Source organism: Sus scrofa, chromosome 14 (assembly GCF_000003025.6).
Source record: "Sus scrofa isolate TJ Tabasco breed Duroc chromosome 14, Sscrofa11.1, whole genome shotgun sequence".
Lineage (NCBI taxonomy): Eukaryota > Metazoa > Chordata > Mammalia > Artiodactyla > Suidae > Sus > Sus scrofa.
Genome location: NC_010456.5, coordinates 65,854,774 through 65,861,392, shown reverse-complemented (window position 1 = coordinate 65,861,392; position 6,619 = coordinate 65,854,774). Strand labels below are relative to the sequence as shown.

Sequence of the window (6,619 nt, the reverse complement as noted above, 5' to 3'; positions counted from 1 at the left end):
TTTGGGGGTCCCGGGGGTGCCGGGCCGTAATGTTCCCGCGGAGGACACCCCTGCCTCTGTCCAGCTGCAGAGAGCACCGTCCGCCCTCCCCCTGCCATGGAGGGGGATCAGGCTCAGGATTCCACTGACATCACTGGGAGAGGTGCTGGGATCGCTCCTTGGGGGAGGGAGGAGGAAGCGTGCCAGCCTTTGAGGCGCTGCGCTTTCTGCAGGCCCTGGCAGGTTTTGTTTTTGTTTTTGTTTTTTCCACTTCGCAGTTGTTGGGGAGCGGGGGAGTGTGCATGAGGATGAAGCATGGCTGGGCATCTTTGAAAATCTGCCAGCTGGAAGATCCGGCTATACATGTTAGGACCTCCTTATCCTAACATCCCAAAATAACTAGCCAGGAGAGTCTAACCTTGCCTTCCTAGCTGAGTGTCATGGTACCAAGTGGCAGAACTAAATCTAGAAAAGTGTATCGATTGTGAACAAATAAAGCAACAAGACCCCCATCACTGGCACCCCCATTTCCGAGGTGCACCCTCCCTGCAACAGATTTATCCTAAAGAGAGGATTCTTTCTTTCTTTCTGAAGACAATGATGACTCAGCTTTTTTAAAAAAACCCTCTATTGTGATAGTACTAGTCTGTTGAAATATGAAACCAGGATAAAAGTTACTATTGGGTTTTCTTGTCAAAAAAACAGGAGAGGTTTTGTTAATCTGCAGTTTTTCTTAAATGAATTTTCTTGACTCCTTAGGGTGTTTCTATTCTCAGAATTTATCATTTCAACCTCGATTTTATTTTAAATGTATCTCAGCAATTATCTTAGATTTTTTGGGGGTGGGAGGGCAAATGAGTCATCACATCAGTGTAATTAAGAGTCCAAGCTCTAGCGTTTTAGGCTGGATTCAAATATTAGTTCTAGAATTCAAATGTGTTTTATTAAATATGATTACATTTACCAAAAATCAACCTTAGAAGGACTGAACACGGGCATTCTCAGAAGTGAATAAGGTCCTGCAAATAGAACCCATGTCAGATTGATGTTACATTCTCCACTTCTGCAACAAGGTGTGTGTGCAATAAGAGCCCCCCTAGGTTGCAGAGCTCATAAGTGGCCTGAAGATCAGAAGCAGTCCTTTGGAATCAGATAAATTGTTTCACACACCAAGTGTCAGGTAATTATGAAATCCAGGGAGGTTATGAGTGAACGTGCTCCACACTGACTGTAAGGATTGATTTTAAGGATTGATCTGCTGCTACATTTCTTTATCTCCCTAATGCAACTAATTGGATTCATGTTTTTTGTTTTTTTAAGCAGTGTTATGGTGTACCTACTATGTACCAGTAGTCATCACTTGCATCATTTAAGCTTCATATTCAGAACTATAATCTGGCTTTAAAGCTTCCACCAGAATAATCTACTAGACAACTCTATTTCTGTTAAAATTCTGTTGGCATGGCAACCACCAAGCAACACCATGGAAAGTGCCTTAAGTCCCACAGCAGTCTGTTAGAGTGAGTCTTCAGAGAGGAGGCCATATATAGAGGCTAAAAATAGACAGTTTACAGCAAGGAACTAGGAGGAGTGTGACTTAGTTGCCCCCCTTTGGTGGGATCCAAGCTGACCAGATGAGAGAATGGGCTAATCTTCCAGTTTATGGATTTCTCCAGCCAGTGCCTGGTCTAGGAATGTGGACAGCCAAGGTCTGACACCAGCTTCACTCCCTAATTAGCTGTGTGAGATTGAATCTGAGGGGAGCAATATCTCTGAGCTTTAGGGCCATCATTTGTAAAAAGTAGGAGCTGGAATGGATGAAGGACTTTTCATTACAACCGTCCTAGTTGCTAGTTCAGTTCCTGTGTCTCATTTTCTTGCTAGCATGGATGGGGTGGCTAGTGGAGAGGACATGGCAGGCAGTGGTGGTGAAGTTTGTCATTTGTCAACAGGTGATTTGGCAAAAATCATTCATTAGGTGTCATCTTTTCTGGTAATAATAGCCGGCATATCCTGAGTGCTTATCATATGCCACAGATGGTTCTAAGTGATTTTCACATAAAATGATATTTAATCTTCCTAACAAGGCCAGGAGAGAGAAATCAATAGTATCTTTATTTCATAAATGAGTAAACTAAGTCATAAAAATAATAGTATTAATAGATCATTTTTATACAAGCAGTAAATTACACAGCTGGGATTTGAACCCAGTCTACCTAAAGTCAGAACCTGCATGCCTGACCATTATTCCATTGTTGTTCCAGTGCCCAGATCATTGCCTTGCCCCCTAAGTGCCCAGTGAATGATTACTGTGCTAGAAGGTTCTCAGTGCCTATTATTCACAAAGCTTCAAAGCCTTTTCCTTTCTTAGTAGTTTAAAATATGAAGAGAAACCTTTGAGACATCTCACCTAAGCAGAAAAGGTGGGGGCAGCTAGAAAGCATGTTGCTATGGAGTCAAATACACAGAAAAAGATACAGTTAAATTATGGGGATTGTTAGGTAATGAGTTTGAATTATGTAATTATGTGAAAGATGAATTATGGAACCGATGTCTTGTCAAAATAGGGCCTGTTTCCTAGGACCTAGAATATGTAGGCAATTTTCTTCTACTATTTTAGGTGAAAATTATATTTGCTTTTAGAAACAGTAATGAAAAAGAGAGCACATAACCATAAGTAAGAGAGAACTGAACTTGAGCCTAAAACATAGGCTATAGAAATAAATCTTGTGATTGGCAAGAACGATTTTCCCCCACCTCCCCTCTCTCAGTTTCCCACAACAGTACAAGAGTGATTTCCTAGGTTGTGCTAAGAGATGTATTTTACTAGGTGGCTCATGGCTAAGATCATAAAGTAAGTTAAAAAAGTAGCTTCCTTAAAATGTTATTAATCATAAGGTGAAAATCAGTGGTGTTCTTTAGTCTCTACCTTCTAGTCTAATTCCTCTCTGGGAGTTCCTGTCGTGGCTCAGCAGAAACGAATCTGACTAGCATCCATGAGGATGCAGGTTCAATCCCTGGCCTCACTCAGTGGGTTAAAGATCCGGCGTTGCTGCCAGCTGTGGTGTAGGTTGCAGATCCCGCGTTGCTGTGGCTGTGGCATAGGCCAGTGGCTACAGCTCCAGTTGGGCCCCTAGCCTGGGAACCTCTATGTGGCCCTAAAAAGACTAATAATAATAACAATAATAGTAATAATAATAATAAAAAAATAATAATAAAAAATAAATTCCTCTCTAAAAATGAGTTGTTAGATTATTTTAAACTTAATATTGGAGACGAATATACATATAATAATCAGTGTAAATCCTAATGAATTTCCACGAGATTACTTTTATATGACCGGCTTGCAGATCAAGAAACAGCGATGCCCTGCTTCTCGGAACACTCCTTCATATTCCTGTCAAGTGTTTTTGCCTTCCTCCACAAGGGTAATTCTCATTGTGACTTCTAACTGCAGGGATTAGCTCTATCTCTTCGTGCTTCATATAAATGAAGTCTTGTCGTATGTATCCTTTTTAGTGTGGGTAGGTATTCCCTGAAAATATTCAAAAACATTATACCAGTTTACAAACCTCTCAGTAGTGTATAAGAATTCCAGGAGTTCTCTTTGTGGCTCAGCAGGTTAAGAACACAATGTAATCTCCATGAGGATGTGGGTTTGATCCCTGGCCTTGCTAAGTGTGTTAAGGATCCCTCATTGCCACAGACAGCAGTGTATGTTGAAGATGCAGCTCCGATTTGACCCCTAGCCTGAGAACTTCCATATGCCAAGGGTGTGTCAGTAAAAAAAAGGATTCCAAACGCTGCACACACATCCTCTTCAACTCTTGGAATTTTCTGACTTTAATTTAGTTGTTCTACATAGAGATAATCTCACTGTAGTTTAATTTTTAAGTCCCTGATGGCTAATGAGGTTGAAGGACCTTTTCATGTGGTTTTAGGATAATTGGATATCCTATGAAAGGTCCTTTCAGATCTTCTTTTTCAGTTCCTCTTGGGTTGTCTATCTTACTCTTATGGACTGGTAAAGTCTGTATGTATTCTAGGTATCAGCCCTTTGTTAGATATGCATGTGGGGATTTTTTTCCTCCATGTTTGTGCCCTTTATGTCTTATTTAAGAAATTGCTACCTACTCCAAGGTCATGATGTCCTCCTGTGTTCTCCTCCAAAAGCTTTATTGCTTTATTTTCACAGTTATATCAGCAGTCCATCTGGAGTTAATTTTTGAGTAATAGTATATAGGAAGGAGTGCATATATATGTATATATATGTATTTTTCACACATCCATCTAATCCAGCAACGTTTGCTGAAAACACTATTCTTTCACCATTTGCATTGTTGCCTTTGTCATGAATCAGGTGATCATCCATGTAGAGGCCTAATCCAGGTCACTGGTTTATATAACCTTATGTCCCTCCTGTGAGGTCCTCATTACTATAGCTTCAACAAAAATGACTTTTGTTCTCAGAATGAATCTTTCAGCTTTGCCTTAGATATCCTTGGCCCATTGCATTTCCACATGAATTTTAGAACCAGCCTTGTCAACTTCTCAAAAAAAAAAAAAAAAAAAAAGTCCTGTTCGGATTTTGATTGGGATAATGCTAATTTAAAATTAATTTGAGGAGTTCCCGTCGTGGCGCAGTGGTTAACGAATCCGACTAGGAACCATGAGGTTGTGGATTCGATCCCTGCCCTTGCTCAGTGGGTTAATGATCTGGCGTTGCCATGAGCTGGGGTGTAGGTTGCAGACGCGGCTCGGATCCCGCCTTGCTGTGGCTCTGGCATAGGCTGGCAGCTACGGCTCCGATTGGACCCCTAGCCTGGGAACCTCCATATGCCGCGGGAGCGGCCCAAGAAATGGCAAAAAGACTAAATAAATAAATAAATTAAATAAAATAAAATTAAATTAATTTGAGAAGAGTTGACATCCTTACAGTATTGAACTTCCCAAATATTAAAAGTATACTTCTAAGTTTATTTAGATATGTCATTTCTCTCAAGGATGTTTATAGTTTTCAGTGTTGGGGCATTGCAAACATTTTGTGATATTTATTTTGTGAGAATTATTTTTATGTAGTTTACATTCTGACACTATTATAAGTAGTATAGTTTAAAATGTAATTTTCTGTTTGTGATTCATATGTAGAAATACAAATGATTTTTGAATTGAGAACTATGTCTAGATACTCACATTGCAACAGAACAAAGGGTGGGGGAAAAATGTATACATGTAAGGATAACTTGATCCCCTTGCTGATCAGTGGGAAAAAAAATAAATTATAAAAAAAAAAAAGAAAAAAAAATACCATGAGATACCACCCCACACCAGTCAGGATGGCCATCATTAATAAGTCCACAAATAACAAATGCTGGAGGGAGTGTGGAGAAAATGCACTGTTGGTGGCAATGTAAGCTGGTACAACCACTGTGGAGAAGAGTGTGGAGGCACCTTAGAAATCTACACATGGAACTACCATGTGACCCAGCAATCCCACTCTTGGGCATATATCCAGATAAAAATGTTCCTTAAAAAAGACACATGCACCTGCATGTTCATTGCAGCTCTATTCACAATAGCCAAGACATGGAAACAACCCAAATGTCCATCACCAGATGATTGGATTAGGAAGAAGTGGTATATATATACAATGGAATACTACTCAGCCATAAAAAGAATGAAATAATGCCATTTGCAGCAACATGGTTGGAACTATGAGACTCTCATCCTGAGTGAAGTAAGTCAGAAAGAGAAAGACAAATACCATATGATATCACTTATATGTGGAATCTAATATACAGCACAAAAGAACCTTTCCACAGACAAGAACATCATGGACTTGGAGAATAGTCCTGTGGTTGCCAAGGGGGAGGAAGTGGGAAGAATTGGGGGCTTGGGGTTAATGCATGCAAACTATTGCTGTTGGAATGGATTAGCAATGAGATCCTGCTGTGTAGCACTGAGAGCTATGTCTATTTACTTATGATGGAGAATGATAATGGTAGAAAAAGAATGTATACATGTATGTATAACTGGGTCACCATGCTGTACAGTAGAAAAAAAATTGTATTGGGGAGATAACAATAAAAAAAGAAGGAAAGAAAAAAAAATACGTAAAACAAACCTTCAAAAAAAAATACAAATGATTTTTAAATAATGATCTTTTATGGGAGTTCCCGCTGTGGCTCAGTGGGTTATGAACCCATGAGGATGCAGGTTCATTCCCTGGCCTTGCTCTGTGTGTAAGGATCCCGAGCTGATGTGAGCTATGGTGTAGGTCCCAGGTTGCTGTGGCTGTGGTGGTGTAGACCGGCAGCTGCAAGTCCAAACCTCCACATGCCACAGGTGCAGCTCTGAAAACCAAAAAAAAAGAAATTTTAACCAGCAACATTGCAGATTTAGTTATTAGTTCACATACTTTATAGATTCTTTTGGGTTTTCTGGCATGCTGTCCACAAATAATGACAATTTTTCTTCTTCCATTGAAATCCGTGTATGTATTTAATATATTGCAGTGGCCAGGGCCTCCAATAAAATGTTAGTTATAAGTAGTGAGAGCTGGCATCCTTGTCTATTCCCAATTCAGTATTCACCATCGGGTTATGATGTTTGCTGTTGGGTTTGGGGGTTATTTTTGGTA

General features: G+C 39.9%; 1 protein-coding gene across 1 annotated transcript in view; it reads left to right on the top strand.

The window, feature by feature from the left end:
• The window catches only part of RTKN2 (rhotekin 2), a 174,668-nt gene continuing 168,056 nt past the window's right edge, over positions 8-6,619 (top strand). The window contains exon 1 of the mRNA XM_021073059.1: positions 8-142. The gene's annotated coding sequence lies outside the window, so the exon portion shown is untranslated. The remainder of the gene's footprint in view (positions 143-6,619) is intronic.